The sequence below is a fragment of the Monodon monoceros genome, unplaced genomic scaffold (assembly GCF_005190385.1).
Source record: "Monodon monoceros isolate NGI ecotype Baffin Bay Population unplaced genomic scaffold, NGI_Narwhal_1 Super_Scaffold_5, whole genome shotgun sequence".
NCBI classification, from domain to species: Eukaryota; Metazoa; Chordata; class Mammalia; order Artiodactyla; family Monodontidae; genus Monodon; species Monodon monoceros.
The window spans coordinates 95,168,567-95,186,249 of NW_021703782.1; positions in this window are offsets into that span (position 1 = coordinate 95,168,567).

The window sequence follows — 17,683 nt, forward strand, 5'->3', positions numbered from 1 at the left end:
ACAAGGAGGGAAATAATGCAAAAAACACTCTAAGACCATAAACCCCATGGTTTTGGCAGAAACAAATAAAAGAAACCACACTGTGAAGACACTTCCAGGACCCAGAGGACATGTGTCTCTCATTGACAGAGGGGGTAGAGTGTGGGGGAAAGACCACCACGAAAAATAAACACATAATGCAAAAATACAAATTACTTGAGGAAATGATCTACCACATGGGAGATCAACAGAAACAACAAAGCATAAAACTAATACCTCAAGACACTGAAATTACAGAACATAAGAAAGAGGCTATCAAATAAACACATTTTAAATGATTAAAGAGAACATAGAAGGAAGCAAATTAAAATAGAACAAGAACTTATCAAAAATGAATAATTAGAATTAAAAAATAGATATTGTAAAACAAAAAAAATTATATAATCTTAAATTTTAAAAAAAGTCAATGTCTGGGTTAAACAGATTAGTCATAGTGAAAGAAGTAAAGACCTGGAAGATAAAAAAGGTCAAGTTACCTAGATGGAAGCACAGAGATATAAGCAGATGTAAGTAAAGAAAAAAGAGGTTGAGTTATTGATCAGAAAATTAGAAGTTTCAGTATTTTATATTAGGAATATATTATTAACAGCCTAAAATAATATGTGGCACATAGAAGGTACTCTAGAAATATTTGCTGAGAGGATGAATGAATGAATAGAAATCCCAGAAAAAGAAGACAGATAATCCATGGCAAGAAAAAAAGTGAAAATTAAAGAGATAATAGCTCTAAATTTTTCAGAATCAGAGAGAGGTATAAGCTGTAAGTTAAATCCAGTGAGTCCTAAAGAGGAAAAGCTGAAATAAACATACACTTAAAAACCATAGACACAGTAAAAGTCTTACAAAGCAAACAAAGGAAAAAAATAATCTCAAAAACGGAAACTAGATGTTCAGTAGACTTAGCAGCAACAGTAGAGACTAGAAGGAAATAATATATTTGACACATGCCAAAGGGTAGTAATTTTACGCCAATGATTCTGTAAGACCGCAAAGTTATTCAAGATCGATAATCAATTGAATATATTTTCAGCAAAGACTGAAGACTTACAAATCATCACAAAAAGGTGTTGCTAAAGGTTGTATTTCAGAAAGTTGCAAGTTGTATAGAGAAGGAATTAGAGATGGCAAAAAATAATAATGAATAAAGAAGTTACTTGATATGTAAGTAAACCTAAATAAAAAGAAACAGAAACAATATTAACTTAATTGAGGTAATTAGAAATAAGGTGAAAACAAACTATTCCAAAACAATAACATGAAAGATTGGGGTAGTAATATGAACAAGATGAAATATTCTAGGCTCTTTGAATCATTTAGTGGGAGTTTAAAGACATTGATAAACCTTAGACTGTTGTTATATATGCATTTTAAATTTTAAAAGTAAATGCCAAAAAATAGAAATGCCATATAGATAGTGTTCATGCATACATATAGTGTATATGTACCTTCACACACGTACCTTCAAAACTATTAGAGGAAATAAGAGAATAAACAAAATTTCATCAACCCAAATGAAGGCAGGAAGCAAGAAAAGAAAAACAAAGGAAACACATATTGCATACAGAACACACAGTAGAATAACAGACGTGAACTCAGAAAGTCAGTAATCACCATTTACGTGACAATGTTTATTTTACCCGATTAAGGACAGAAATTCTCAGATTGGATTTTTAAAAATGACAGCTACATGTTGTATATAAGAAATTCAAGTAAAATACAAAAAATAGAGAAATGTCAGTAATAAAAAGATAGAATGAGATACACAGGCACATAGAGCCAAAAGAAAGCTGGAATAAGGAAATTAGTTTTACACAGAGCTTTAAGGCAAAAAGGGATTAAAAAGTGCATTAGTTAATAATAGTGATAATCCCCCAGAATAAGACTCTTGAACATGTATGTCCTTAACATCAGAACTTTAAAATATATAAAGTAATAATTAACATAATAATGACAGTATGATACATTCATAATTATAGTGGGAGATTTTAATTTACTTCTCTCAAACTGTCAAGCAAAGAAAATCAAAAGAATAAATAAGCATATGAAATGTCCTTAAAGAATGTTTCATAAACTAGTGCACACAAGAGTTCTAAGCAAGTCCAAAGACCTGATATCAAAAAACCATATTATGTGACCACACTGCAAGCAAAATATAAATCAGTAACAAAAAGGTAATCAAAGTCCTTCTTATACATTTAGGAAACTAAAATTAATTAAATTATCAGTTAAGAAAGCATAACGGAAACCAGGACACTGAGAACTAAACCACAGTGGTAACATGCATTATTCAATCTTGTGTGATATGGCCAAAGCAGTGATGAGGGGAAATTTTATAGTCATCATTAAGAAAAGAAGATTATAAATAAATGCAATAGAAGGAGCTCCTGCCATTTATGACAACATGGAAGACCCTGGAGGACACCATGCAGAGTGAAATGAGCCAGGTACAGAAAGACAAACACTGCATGATCTCACTTATACATGGAATTTAAAATGGTCAAAATAGAAGCAGAGAATAGAATGGTGGTTGCCCAGGGACTAGGGGTTGGGAGAAAGATGTTGGTCAGAAGATATAAACTTTCAGTTATAAATAAGTTCTGTGGATCTAATGTATACCATGATAACTATGGTTAACAATACAATGTTGTATTTGCTTAGAGGGTGGTTATTAATTGTTCCCACAAAAAAGAAAGAAAGAAAGGAGGGAGGGAGGGAAGGAAGGAAGGAAAGGAAAGAAAGTGGTAATTAGGTATGGTGATGGATATGTTAATTAGCATGATCGTGGTGATTATTTCACGATGTATATACATCTATCACAACATCAAGTTGTACACCTTAAATATATACAGTTTTTGTTAATTATACCTCAGTAAAACTGAAAACAATAAATGAGACAGCAATGAATTTAAAAAATTAGAAAAAGAAAAAGTGTAGAAGAAAGAAAATAAAAGCAAAACATAAGGAAAATGAAAACAAAGAAACGATGTAATTGTATTCTTGAAAGGACTAACACAGACTAAGCTGACTCAAGAAAAGAGGGAAAAAACCGTATATAACTCTAACCACTAAATGACAAATTTCAACTCTTATATCACACACAAGAAACAACTTGAAATAGATAGACAAATATAAGAGCTAAAACTATAAAAGCTCTAGAAGAAAACCTAGGAAGAAATTTTCATGACCTTGGATTGAGTAAAAAGTTCATAGCTATGACATCAAAAGCATGATCCATAAAATAAAATAAAATTAATAAATTAGACTTTATAAAAATTAATATTTTTACAGCAAGAAAAGATTATGAAAATGAAAATGCAAGTTGTGGACTTGGGGAAAATATTTGCAATCTGATATCTGATAAAGGACTTTTTTTCCAGAATATATAAAGAACTTATGGAACTCAATAATAAGATGACAAACAATCCAATTAAAATGGGCAAAATATTTGAATAGACGTTTTATCAAATAAAATAAACAAGTGGCCAATAAGCACAGGAAAATATGCTTAACATTGTTAGTCATTAGGGAAACACAAATGGAAATCATAATGAGATACCACTATACATCCACTACAATGTCTATAATCAAAAAGACAGACAACAATAGGTGTCAGTGAGGCTGTGGAAAAATGGAAATCTCCCTATATTGCTAGTAATGTCGAGTGGTGCAGTCACTTTGTAAACCAGTATGGCAGTTTCTTAAGTTATACATAAGCTTACTGTGTGACCCAGCAATTCTACTCTGACAACCCAGCAATTCTACTCTGGCTCAAATACCCAAAAGAAATATAAACATCTGTCACACAGACTTGCATGTGAACATTCATAATAGCATTATATTTTTTTATAAATTTATTTATTTTATTTATTTACTTTTGGCTGCATTGGGTCTTCGTTGCTGTGCATGGGCTTTCTCTAGTTGCGGTGAGCCGGGGCTACTCTTCATTGCGGTGCGCGGGCTTCTCGTTGCCGTGGCTTCTCTTGTTGCGGAGCATGGGCTCTAGGTGCGCAGGCTTCAGTAGTTGTGGCACGTGGGCTCAGTAGTTGTGGCTTGCGGGCTCTAGAGTTCAGGCTCAGTAGTTGTGGTGCACGGGCTTAGTTGCTCCGCGGCATGTGGGATCTTCCCAGGCCAGGGCTCGAACCCGTGTCCCCTGTGCTGGCAGGCAGATTCTTAACCACTGCGCCACCAGGGAAGCCCCCTGGGGACCTCTTCTGTTCCCCGCCAGCCAGCTGGGGTAGAGGTTCCGAGCCCTCCCCAGGAAAAGCCAACAGTCCCTTGGCCAGGTGATCAAGGTTAGCATTACTAGTGACAGATCATGTTGACCTGATGTACTCCCTGATAAGATGTGATGAAATGTGCACTTCACCTCTGGACGTTCTTCCCCCAAACCTGTAATCTCAGTCTGAGTATGAGAAAAACATTACACAAACCAAAATTGAAGGACGTTATCCAAATACCTGACTCCAAACAGGTTTTTAAATTTTAGCCATTCTAGTGAGTGTGTGATGACATCGTTGTTTTTATTGCATTTTCAATCTAACATGCAGTAAAATTGACCTTTATGAATGTGCAGTTCAATGACGTTGATACACATAGAGATAGATCTGTGTAACCACCATCTCAGTCAGGATAGGGAAGAGCTTCATCACCCCAGAATATCTCCCTTGGGCTCTCCCTTCACAGTCACACCCCCTCCTCTAGCCCAGCCACCACTGATGTGTCAGCAGAGTTTTGTCTTAGTGAGAGTGCCACCAGCAAAGGAGTCCCACAGTGTTTAACGTTTGAGACGGGCTTGTTTTCACTTGGCATAATGCCTTGGAGATTCATCCAAGCTGATGCCTGTATGAAGTTCATTCCTTTTATTGCTGAGTAGTATTTCACTGTATGAACGGGCAGCAGTTTGTTTATCCATTCACTGTATAGCGCTGCCGTAACTATTCACGTAACAGGTTTTTGTGTGAACTTAAAATTTCTATTTCTCTAGGGTAAATGCCCAGGAGTGGAACTGGAGGGTCATATGGCAGTTGTATATTTAACTTCATAAAGTGTCAAACTATAAAAAAAAAAATTATGCTATGTGAAAACAGCTGGACATAAAAGACCACCTATTGTATGTTCAATTTATATGAAATGTCCAGAAAAGTTAAGCCTACAGAGAGAGACACAAGGGATATTTTTGGAGTGATTGAAATGTTCTAAATCTGGATAGTGGTCAGCCCTTTGTATCGTATTCCTAGGTTGCTCATCCAAGAATTCAACTAACCTTGAATTGAATGTGAATCAAATTTGACTGTAATGCAGATTATTTGAGATTAATTAAATTCGATATACATTCAATTGTAAAACTACTCAGTGTAGTTCCCAGAGAACATGTAATAATATGGTGGCATTCTTGAGAAGTCTCAGCTCCCATGTCTCTGATCTGGGGGAGGCGGAATGGCATAGTGGAAAAAAGATTTGGAATTGCAGTAGTCCTCCCTTATCTGAGGTTTTGCTTTCTGAGGTTTCAGTTACCCATGATCAACCGTGATTTGACAACATTACATGAAAAATTCCAGAAATAAACAATTCATAAGTTTTAAATTTTGCACCATTCTGAGTAGTGTGGTGAAATATCGGGCCATCCTGCTCCATCCGGAGTATCCCTTTATCCAGAGTATCCTGTCCATTAGTCACTTAGTAGCCATCTAGGTTATCAGATCAACTGTGAGGTATCGCAGTGCTTGTGCTCAAGTAACACTTATTTCATGTAATAATGGCCCTGAAGCACGTGAGTAATGATGCTGGCAATTTGAATATGCCAAAGACAGGTTGTAAAGTGCTTTCATTAAGGGAAAAGATTAAAATTCTCAACTTAATAAGGAAAGAAAAAAATCGTATGCTGAGGTTGCTAAGACCTACAGTAAGAATGAATCTTCTATCAATGAAAGTGTGAAGAAGGAAAAATAAATTTGTGCTAGTTTGGCTGTCATACCTCAAACTACAAAAGTTATGGCCACAATGCATGATAAGTGCTTAGTTAAGATGGGAAAGGAGTGCAATTTTGTGGATGGAAAACATAAATGGAAAACAAGTCCCAATTGACAGCAACATGTTTTGCCTGAAACAAGTGGCACCAAACGTTTAAGGATGGTTACATAGATTCAGAAATAGGTTTAGACTGGAAACCTAAAAAATTACTGGAGAAGCTATCTGTGTCTAGGAAGAAGCTGCTGCCACCATGTTGAAGTTAATTAAGGAGAGAGGATACCATCCAAACCAAGTCTTCAGCTGTGATGAAATCAGAACCTTCATTCATAAACCTGCAAAGGAGGCACCAGAGCCTGAGACATGAAAGGACAGGTGAACTCTTACATTATGTGGCATCTCACATCATCACCACCACCACCACCACCAATCAGGGTCAGTACCAATATACCACAGTAAGACATTTTGAGAGAGAGAGAGAGAGACCACCTTCACACAACTTTTATCATAGTATATCGTCATAATTGTTCTATGTCTTTATTCTGGTTGTTAATTTATTTCTGTTCCTAATTCATAAATTAAGCTTTGTTTTGTGTATAGGAAATAACAGTATATACAGGATAACAGTAATATAACAGTAATAACAGTATATACAGGATACTATTCATGGTTTCAGGCATCCACTGGGGGTCTTGAAATAAAGCTGCTGAGGATAAGGGGGGGACTACCGTATAGGTCTTAGTCATAACATTGAAAGGCTGCACAAGTAAGTTATTGATTACCTGGGTCTCATATTTCCCACCTGTAAAATGGCCTAATACTGTTTTGGTAGTGACGATTAAGGGCTGCATTATATGGAGTAAATATATTGAAAACTGTAAGGTCCTGTGTAAAATATTAAATTGCAATTGCTAGTATGTTTAGGTAACTTCTATGTGCCAGGGGTTATTTTGAATCATATTATGTTTTGTTATCTCGTTAAATGTTTAAAAAAATACAAGTAATATCTCCATTTTACAGTGAGGATAAAGAGTTACTACTCAAGGTTATTAGACAGTATATAGCATGGTATTGTCTTCATATTTGATTTTTTTTAATTAATTAATTTTTTTGGCTGTGTTGGGTCTTCGTTTCTGTGCGAGGGCTTTCTCTAGTTGTGGCGAGCGGGGGCCACTCTTCATCGCGGTACGCGGGCCTCTCACTGTCGCGGCCTCTCTTGTTGCGGAGCACAGGCTCCGCACGTGCAGGCTCAGTAGTTGTGGCTCACGGGCCTAGTTGCTCTGTGGCGTGTGGGATCCTCCCAGACCAGGACTCGAACCCGTGTCCCCTGCATTGGCAGGCAGATTCTCAACCGCTGCGCCACCAGGGATGTCCCCCATATTTGATATTTTTAATTGTGGTTCCCTTCTCCTTTCCAATGTCATAGAACTAGATGAAACCTTTGTCTTTTCATGCTCACAGTATCACAGTGGCTTCCAAGTCATTCTCTCCACCTGCAGTCGCTCCCTTACCTTCATCTCAGAAGTAACATCTTTACTGTTAGACTGAAATCCTCAAAACGTCATGGCCATCATGTAATTTTCTCACCTACTGCATTTTTGTCTTTTAATTCCTTCCAAGATTACAAGGAACTTAAATAGCCATTTAGTATAATACCCTTTCTGAAACACAGAATTTCTCATTTCTAGAATTCTACAGTTTTGTGACTTAATCCTCTTTTACTAAGGTAGATTTGCTGGATAACCAGTTAGCTGGTTCAGAGAGGCAGAGGATTGAATGTGGTGGAGGACACAAAGCTCTCCTACCATGCTTTTGTCCAAGTGGTTCTATAGACAGGGAAATCCCTCTCTCCTTGTACCCACTTCACCCAGATAAGTCCTTCTTATCTTCCAGATCTTAGTTTAGTCTTCTTTACCTCCAGGAAGAGTTCTCTCATAGCCTAAGGCAGGCTCCTCTGACACAAAGTCCCATAGCTCTCTAATTTTCTTTCATAGCCCTATGAGGTGAGTGACTAACTTGCAAGTCTACAGCATGAGCTCCAGCAGGCGAACTGTGATGGTGCCACTCACCATTTTGTCACCATTATCTACCGTAGTCCCTGAAACACAGAATGTATCCAGTAAATATTCATTGAATGAATGGATAAGTGAAGGAATGAATGAATCAATGAATGAAAAGAACAGACTGATTTTGGTGGCAACTTTGTCAAAAACCTTGGGAACTCTCAATTATGACATGCCTCCTAATATGCCGAAAACTTTACAGACACTACTACTGGTCCTCAGAGCCACCCTGAGAAGGAGAAATTTATTGTTGCATTTTATAGAAGAGGAAACTGAAACTCATCAAGGCAAGTGGCTTGCCCAGATGCTGCACCATATATGAGACATACACATTATGGCACAAACCATCAAAGTTTACGTGAGGAACGTGGATGAGCTGTCAAAAGCATTTCATCAAAGGGAAAAGAAAAAGGTTTTCTGATAACCCCTAGGCTAGTGCTGTGATGAGTACGACAAAGTGGTGTTTTGAAACTTAATGGCACTGTTTTATTTCACATTTTGAGGAATACTAATATATTGTTTCTTACACCTAGAGGGTCTATATGTCTTGCTTTTCTCCAGAAGGTTTTGGTTTACATCTTTGTCATAGTGTAATTATGAGTAGCTTTCTCTTTCACTCTCAAAAGCCTCCTCCTTTAGAGATAGATTATACAGCCACCCTCCTTAACATGCCTCTAGCCTTTATCAGAACCCTAGAGGCATATCAGGGACTCATCAAATACCTGAATAACATATTGCCAAGCCAGGCATTAGAGTTTTATTGTGTCTCTCTCCTCTCCTCTTTGCTCCTCTCCTTCACAGTTCCTCCCTCCATCCTTTGTCTTTTCTCCTCCCAACGTTCTTCCATGCTTTTGGATTTATAGAAACCCCGCTCCTTGCCCAGACAAGCAGGTGAACTGTAGGATTCTTAGACCTTCTCATGCCAGAGGCAAATAAGGAAATTCAGACTAGTTTCAGAACTGTATCTACATCTTGAAGAATTTGGGGTTGGTTTCATTTCAGATTCTATATAATCCCAAATGTATTTGGCCAAACACTCTCCCTTGATTTTTTTAAATCCCAGGTGCAATTTAAGGAAAACTGAATCCCTAGATTTAATTCACAAAATGTGATTTTTCTGTAGGATATTTGATATTTTCTTTTAAAAATATACATAAAAATTTTTTTGTCTTTCCTTTCAAGCACCAGAAGGTTAGCGTTGATAGGTTTTGGCTTAAAGAATACAAACCCCAAATTCTGAGAATTCAAAATATGGATAAAAATATATTTGACCTTCGTAGGCTGAGGTACAGACATATATGTTATCTGGGTTTGGATATGTTTTATTTCTCTGCCATCCCCCCAATTCTCTATCTTCAGTTTACAAAAAAATAATACTATTACCAAACAGTGAAAACGAATTACATTATTTTAGATCCATGGTTTGTAAAGATCTGTGTTTTAGAAAGAGTTTTTATATTCTCTTGTGTCTCATAATATCTTCTGAAATAGAATTTTTTTCAGAATTTGTACTCTAAAATATATTTTCCTACTTAAACCTTGAAATTGACTTTTTTCCTGCATAGTCTTTTATCGATTTGGTGGGGAGGGGAGGTGTTCAGGCACTTCACATCAAGGTCCTATTTCAGAGAACAGTGGTAACTTACTTTTTTAAAGAACAGTTTTAGATTTACATAAAAATTTTAAAGATGGTACAGACAGCTCCTGCATGTCATTTGCCCATTTTCTCCTATTATTAACATCTTCTGGTACTAGGATTCATTTGTCACAAATAAGAAACTAATATTGGTACATTATTATTAATTAAATGCCACCCTTTATTTAGAGTTCATCAGTTTTCCTTAATATCCTTTTCCTGTTTGAGAATTCCATTCAGGATACCACATCACATTTAGTTGGCAAGTCTCTTTAGATGACTGTCCTGTGACAATTTCTCAGACTTTCCTTGTTTTCGATGACCTTGACAGTTTTGAGGCGTACTAGTCAGGCATTTTGTAGAATGTCCCTCAATGTGGATTTGTCTCATATTTTTCTCATGGTTAAACTGGGGTTTGGGTCTTTGGAGAGGAAGACCTCAGAGATGAAGTGCCGTTCTCATCACGTCATGTAAAGGGTGCATGCCATCAACATGATTTATCACAGAGGGTGTTAACCTTGATGACCCGGCCTACATAGCATTTACCAGGTTGGAAATGGATTACTTTTCAACAGATTCTTCTTTAGTATTCAGAGAGGCATGGGGGAGAGGTTTGAGGTATCTGATCTCAGGTCAGGAAATATAAATTCTTAATTCTGGCCCTGCCATGGATTCCCTGTGTCACTTTTCTTCTCTGGGTCTCACTTGTAACCTATGGGGCTTAGAGAAAATGCTAAAAGGAAAAGGGAAAACTTTTGAGGTCTTCTTATGTCTTAGATTCTATGTTCTCCCCTTTTATTTTTATTGTACTTTATCAGAGTCCCGGTAGAAAGAAGGATGGGTAATTTGAGGAGAATATGATAAAAAAACTTTTGACAAAGGTGAGGATGGGGTATAGGGAAATCCCAAGCTTTAGTGCAGCCCTCTGGGTCTAGTGCCAGCAGGGTGCCTGCATCACACCTAGAACTGAAGGGGTGGGAGGACAGAGTACTTCGGGTGTCCTTGAGACTCAGATGCCCACACAGAGGGGCAAGGCTGTCAGAAGGGAGCTGTGGCCATCATCCAGAGAGCACAGCCAGCCCATGCCTGTAAGCAGGGAGGAATCAATTCCCTGATTTCATGCTTCTTTCTCCCTCTAATCTGGATGAATCTACCCTAAAGCTAGAAGACAAGGAAAGGAATCCCAGAGAGATAAGACACTTGGGGCACACATAAGGGTGGAGAAGAGCAGAAAGTATATCTGGAAGGAAAAATCAAAGATATGTATATTGAACGCTGTGAGTTACAACTGAATCAATTCAGCCCAGCATATAGCATGCCCAACATAATTTAATAATATAACTTTCACTTAAGTATTTGCAGAGGCAGAGGACCCAATGAATTCCCAAACAGCCCATGCCAACATATCAGAGCTCTAATGATTACAGTCTGTCACTTAGTCTTTAATCCATTCATCTCAGACGATGGGTGTGATGCCTCTTCTACATCAAAATTTGAAGTATATGCAAATAGTTCCAATGGGCTATCTCTCCAGCTAAATAATCCAAGTTTCTTCCAGAGTAGGTGGAAAATTAGACCAGGTTACTCTGAAGCGTCACCCAAGTCTAAGATCTGTAATTCCATGTGAATACAAACCACTTCCTTGGAAAGATTTATATCTCTAAGGTTCATTAATGTTGCACTGAGAATTAACATGAGGAGATGAAGAAAGGAGCCCAAGATTCTGAGGGATTAGATCAAAAAATAGAAGTTTAATGCCTATGTCAGGGCCATATAGAACAAAACATCGATCATAATGGCAAGGGGGAAATTTAAGGCCCCCTTGTGAGTTAGGAACTTTGAATTGCATCAGATAGACAATTGTCCATTGCATAAAAATGACTCCATCTAAAATACAGTTCTAGGGACAGAAAAGGTATAATAAGTGAAAGATACTTTGCAAAAGTTGTTTTACATTTGACAAAGCTTTAATATCTGTCACTCACATCATTGTGATATAGACATTATTATACCCATCTCAAAGATGAGGAAAAAGAGGCACACACATTAGGTACCTGGTCCAAAGTCACACCGTTCTCTGGAACAGGGCAAGACATATATTTGACGCTCAACAAAGAAATCTTAAGGAGTAAAGCTTAATTATCTTAAGTGCTGAGCTAATCTTCTAGAAAGGACTGCCCAGCACGCCCTAACTTCTGGCACAGCTGTCGGGCACAGAGAGAAGTCAGCCAGGGTTCCTTTTTCATGTTCTAGCCAAAGAGGCTCATTTGGACACCTGAGTGAAAATAATTTTTATATTCTCTAATGACTATAACTCATTTTCTATTACTTAGTAAATGTGATGAAGAAAAGTGTTCTTGTGAAGCCAGGTAGCACTTGCAAATGGGCTGGTGTGACTTGACGGATGGATTTGGAACCCAGAGCTGGGAATAGAGTGGCTGAAAGCTGCAGATGTTGGCAGAAGCTGACTTCTTAGCCATTTCTCTTTCCTTGCATGGTGATAATCTGGACTTTTTAATTGATTAGAAAATCTAAAAGGTGCTCTTGTGTTTTCAGTGTGTGTGTAAGAATCAGCTAACTGTTGGAAGTCAGCAGGCCTTTCCTTCCCTCTATCCACCTAGTTGTAGCCTCTCTCTTTACTTTGAGGACTGTCTAGCAAATGGATATAAAGTCCTGAAACCTAAGGGATTAGAAAGACTGACTGAGAGAATATCATCTATATTTCTGCTGGGAGCTAGAAAAATAAGAAAAGCCACAGCATAACTATTTTTACAAGCTACAAATTGTTTATACTGTTGAGTATTTTTTAAAGTATTTTAAGTGTTTGTTCTAAGGAAAGATTGGGTGCTTAAAGTACTATACCATGGTGGGTATAATGGAAAAGAACCTTGGTTTGGAGTTAGACAGCCCTAGGTTTGATTTTGAACGTATCACTTAATTTTTTTTAACTTTGGGCAGTTTTATTTGTAACCTTTCTATGTCCTGTATGAGAAAGGTAAACTGTTTGAAAATGCACCCTTTAGTGCTGTGGTTCTCAATCTTGGCTACACATCAGAATCTACTGGGGAGCTTTAAAAAAAATACAGATGCATGAGTCAATTAAATGCCTAAATGTGGGACCTAGGTATTTAAAAAATACAACCCAAATGTAGAGTGAGAGTAGACAGCTAGTGCCTAACCAATCAGAATGAAAGGATCAGTTTTTCAGGGACACAGAAAATTGCAAGATTTACTCTACACCTCCCATGAATGGGGAAGTTGAAGCTCAGGGAGATTCCTAGGTTTGTCCAGAATCACACAATTTACAGTAGATTTCAGGTCTTCTGAAATCTAGGTCAGAATATTTTCTGCAGTACTGTAAACTCAGCCTGAGTTGGTCATAAGCTACCCAGAGCAGAAAACAGAGTTTGAGACGTGCCCTTAATAATAATTAATAATAATAATAATAAACAGTACTAGAGGCAGCTTGGCAGTGAGGTTATCCTCTACAATGGCCTGCCGTCTGATGACCAACATATGAAACCTTGAATTTGGCTTAAACCAGGAGTCACAGGCTCACGTGTCCACCAAGTTCAGGTAGGCAACTGACCTGGCACAAGACAGTACAGGGAGATGGGAGCCAGGATGAAATGGAGGGTCAATTTTTCGAATTCAAATATTTAACAGATTTCAGAACAAACAACAAATTGGTAACCTGAATTCCCTCATAGGGTGCTGGTTTACTCGATCCCCACCAATGTATCACGTTGGATGCTAGATTTTAGGAAGAACTTGATAGCATTATCTGATCCAGAGTCTTGCCTTTAATCTGTTATTGTTGCGTCATCTCTTTTCTAGATCTAAGGAAACCAGAGGCTGGAGATGTTGAGTAATTGTCCCAGCTCTCAAGGTGATAGAGTGAGAACCAGAGCCGAAGTCTTTGTATTCCCTGCCTCACGCTCTTCTGGGTATTGTCAGAGCTTAAGAGCTGGAGTTAGAAGAGACAGCGGTTGAAATCCTGGTGACACCACTTCCAAGCTGGGAGACTGTAAGTTACTTTCTCCTTACTAAACCTTGTTTTTTTTTTCCACTATAAAAATTAGAATAATAAAACTAGTTACCTCATAATGGTAATATGGGGATTCAGTAAAGGAATGCGTGTTGAACGCTTAGCTCGGTGCCAAACACAGAGTGAGGACTCCTTCACTGTTCTTTTGTTATCATCGTCGTTGTTTTGTTGTGCAATATCACTTCCCATCCTGAAGCATGAACGTTCAGAGATCTTGTTTTCTTTAGGGACCAGATAGTTTCAAACCGGCTCTCTCTCCTCCTCCAAGCCTAGTCTCTTTGCTGTCCACATGCAGATACACTTGAGTTCACTCGACTGGGAGTTTCATATGTAGTACGTTCTAACCTGCAGCGTGGTATTTGGAGCAAGGGTATCACAGACTAAGGGTTGACTGGTATGTGACTGAGGCCAGGGACTTGGTATGTGGCCTTCCTGGGATATAACAATTCCATTTTATAATGTATCCATGAGAAAAAAAAAAAAGTGGTTATAAGAAGAAATAAATGGAATCAGAAGCTTGAAAATGTTCAGACCTCCTGGACCCTGAAAACAACAATGACATACTTTTCCCATAGCCTGAGTGAGAGGAGTTTGGCCTGGAAAACTGGCTCATCTCCTTCCGTCTTTGTCTCCAGTGTCTTGCCCCGGCCTCATTCCATCTGTCATTGTCCTGCAGACATAAGGAAGGGCATGTAAGTGTGGAGTGATGGGGGCAGACACGTTTTCCAAGCCTCTAGGCAGCCCCAAACTGTTATGAGAAGACACTCTTAGTATTTCTAAGCTGGATGAGGCTTCCAAGGGCTCTGGGACTTGGCCTTGAAAGAAAACTCCTGTATCCCATTCATTGGATCCAGTCTCAGGGGGAGGGAAGGGTAAGCGCTCCCTGCCCTTGGTCATCTTCTGACACACAGCCTCTTGCCTGTCCCTAGTGCCGTCCTTGTTGATAACCACAAGGTGGCATCGCAGATTAAAGTGAAATACCGCAAACCTCCTTTGCGCTCCCAGGTGAGGCTCTGTCACTCCACACCTGGGAATTAAGAGGACATATATCCCCATCTGCTCATTCTACAGATGGTCACACTGAGGCTCAGAGACAAGATGTAACCTGCTTGGGGAGTTACAGTGTAGAATGTAAGTCTCTCAAGTGCTAATCAGGCAGGAAAATGCATGACCCATTGTTAGGTACCCAGATAATGAAATATATCCCTTCAATTTAGCAAAGTATGAAATATATCAATGTGATTTTCTAAAGAATAATTTCCTTGATTCAAGTGGGTAAAAGAAATTAGAATGTAAATGCCTCAAGGGCAGGGATTTTGTGCCTACTTTACTTGCCACATACAAGACCCTGGAATCAGTTTATAGAGTATTGATTTATGATTCCTAATACATGTTAGGTTCCTTCCTCTTTATAGTTTTTTCATCTTCAGACTAGATTTCTAGAAGTTAATGGGCAAAAATTACTTTTCTCTTGATCTCTCATTTATTCAGTTAACACGTGGTTATTGAGACCCTACCAGGTCCAGAGGCTGGGCTGTGCCTCTGCTGGGAGCCCGGCTGTTAGTTTGGTACTGAGTAGATGCTCAGCTTTCATGGATTTACTGTTACCTCACTCACTGACTTAGGGAAACTGTGGGGTTTGAACAGGGATGTTTGAAGTTCCTTCCTCCTTCCCCCGTCTTTGGTTCCTCCCCAGAATTCAGGGTCCAGCTTTGTTTCTGATTCTTGGAGAAGCCAAGTGGCTTCTGAAGTCCAGTGGCAGAGCCCATTCCCCTGGATGGGACTTGTGACATCACTACTGTTATATTACATGGGGAATGCCCCCTCATCCCCTCACTCTCTGAGGCACCTTGGGAAAGTCATTTTTCTTTAGGTCTCAGGTCCCTGTGTCTAAAATGCACTCAAAGCCTAACATCCTATAGTTCTAGATATCTAACACCCTCCCCTCATGAGACTTGTTAGCAATTGCAACTTCTCCCCCCTTGCTTCTGTTTGGGTTCCTTTGTACCAAAACATTGGCTGTCCAATGAGGGGTCCCTGACGACTGGATCTGGAATGTGTATTCTTTGGAAAGCTCTGAGGTTGGGACTTGAGGGAGAAAGAAATGCCATCATGCTGTTTTAGAAAAATTATCTTCCATCAGAGGAAAATTCAGTGATTCTCAGGAGGAAAAGTGAAAAAAAACATATCATGTGCCCAGATGAAGCTTCGTTGCTGTTGTATATTTTAATGCTCATATAAGCCAGAGGACCTCACTTGGGACCCTGCATTTCTTAGAGTGATGTTCAACAGCAGATCAGATTTTCTGATCCAAAATGTAAAAATCCCATAGTATGAAAACCCAGCAAGCTCGGAGACGGTGCTAAATTCAGTTGTCCATTTACAAGGTATGGGTCCTCTGACTGTACTCTAGGTTAGGTCTCTCCAGCCACAAGGAGTTTTGCTGACCAGTTCTCATGCTGCCTGTCATCCCTACCCCACCTTCCATTCTCCTAGTTTAGAGCCTTTTCCATTCTTTCACTAGTTGCTCACATGACATGGTTTTCAGGCACAAATCCATCTTACTCCAGTGTCCCAGTGTCCTTTCTGAAGAGTGGCGGCCAGAACTGTATGGCCCCCCATAGCAGCCCCCATGCAAGTTCTTCGTAGCCTTTCCTGTGCTAAGCAGGGCAATAAGGAGGTCAAGAAGACCTGGGCTGTGTCTTTGAAGAGCTCATTGTACAAAACAAAGGTATCATGTGTCTATAAACACAGAAAACAGAAACAAAAGGCAAGAGGTTTAAAGTCATTTTCCATGGATGGGACAGAAAATAGCCCATATAACAGACACAGAGTTCTTAGCACATCACTTGTATTGTCAAGTTTCTGGGTGTTCTTATTCTGTTCCTAACATTTCATTAAAATGAGTGTCTGCATTTATTGCCAATGAATGTCACCCATATGAATATTAAAGAGAGCTGTATTCCCAGCGGAGAGGCTAGTTACATCCTTCCTTTTGTTTGCCTCCTTTCCTCTTTTTAAGTCAGGGATGGCTGAGGACTCAGAGCAGAAATTTTGTTTCATTTATCCCTTTCTTTTGTGTGAATTGACACAGCTGAGACTCAGGGAGGGAATGGCGCTTGCCCTCAGTCTAGGATGGACCAACAGTGCTGGATTCTTCTTGCAGAGGAACTCATCTTTGCAGCAATGCTTATTTCTTCTTCGTGGCTGATTGCACTTGTGAGATCGTCAGGCTGAGAAACGCCGTGCTCTGGAGACAGGGTGTGAAAGCCGCTGCTTAGTGATGGGCTCCGCCTCTGTGTCTTTGGTGGCAGAGCCCTGCCGTTGGCTCTTCAAGGCTTCAGTAAAGGGGAGAATAATTCCCCAACTAATTTCAGGGGGCCTTCTGCTTTTCTTGTAATTAGCATAGAGCCCACTCTTTACCGTACATTTACAGGACATCCTGCCAGTTGCAGAGCAAGGTTATATTCATCTTTTTGCTTCCTCCTCCTGACTCCCTGCAAGGCAAGGGGGAATATCACAGTTTATAGCCACAGGGACTGAGACTGTGAGACTGTAAGAGGTGGGTCCTGGATCATGCAGGAAAGATCAGGCAGAGAAGCAGAGGCTGATGTGAACTCGGGGTGTTTACCTCCGAGCCTTGATGAGTCTTCACGCCCTATATCTGCCTCCACAGCATATGCACTGTTGTGCATAATGTGATTGTTGACAGAGCTCTAGTCCCATGAACCCAGCTCGTTTATTCCTCACAACCACCACATGGGATTGAGATGACTGTCTCTGCTTTACAACCAAGGCATAGAGCTTTCTTTGATTTTCTTCCCTTCATGTTTAGGAGAAATAGGACAACTGTATAAAATTGAAGGATGGAATTGTGTGTGTGTGTGTGTGTGTGTGTGTGTGTGTGTGTGTGTGTGTGTGTGTGTGTGT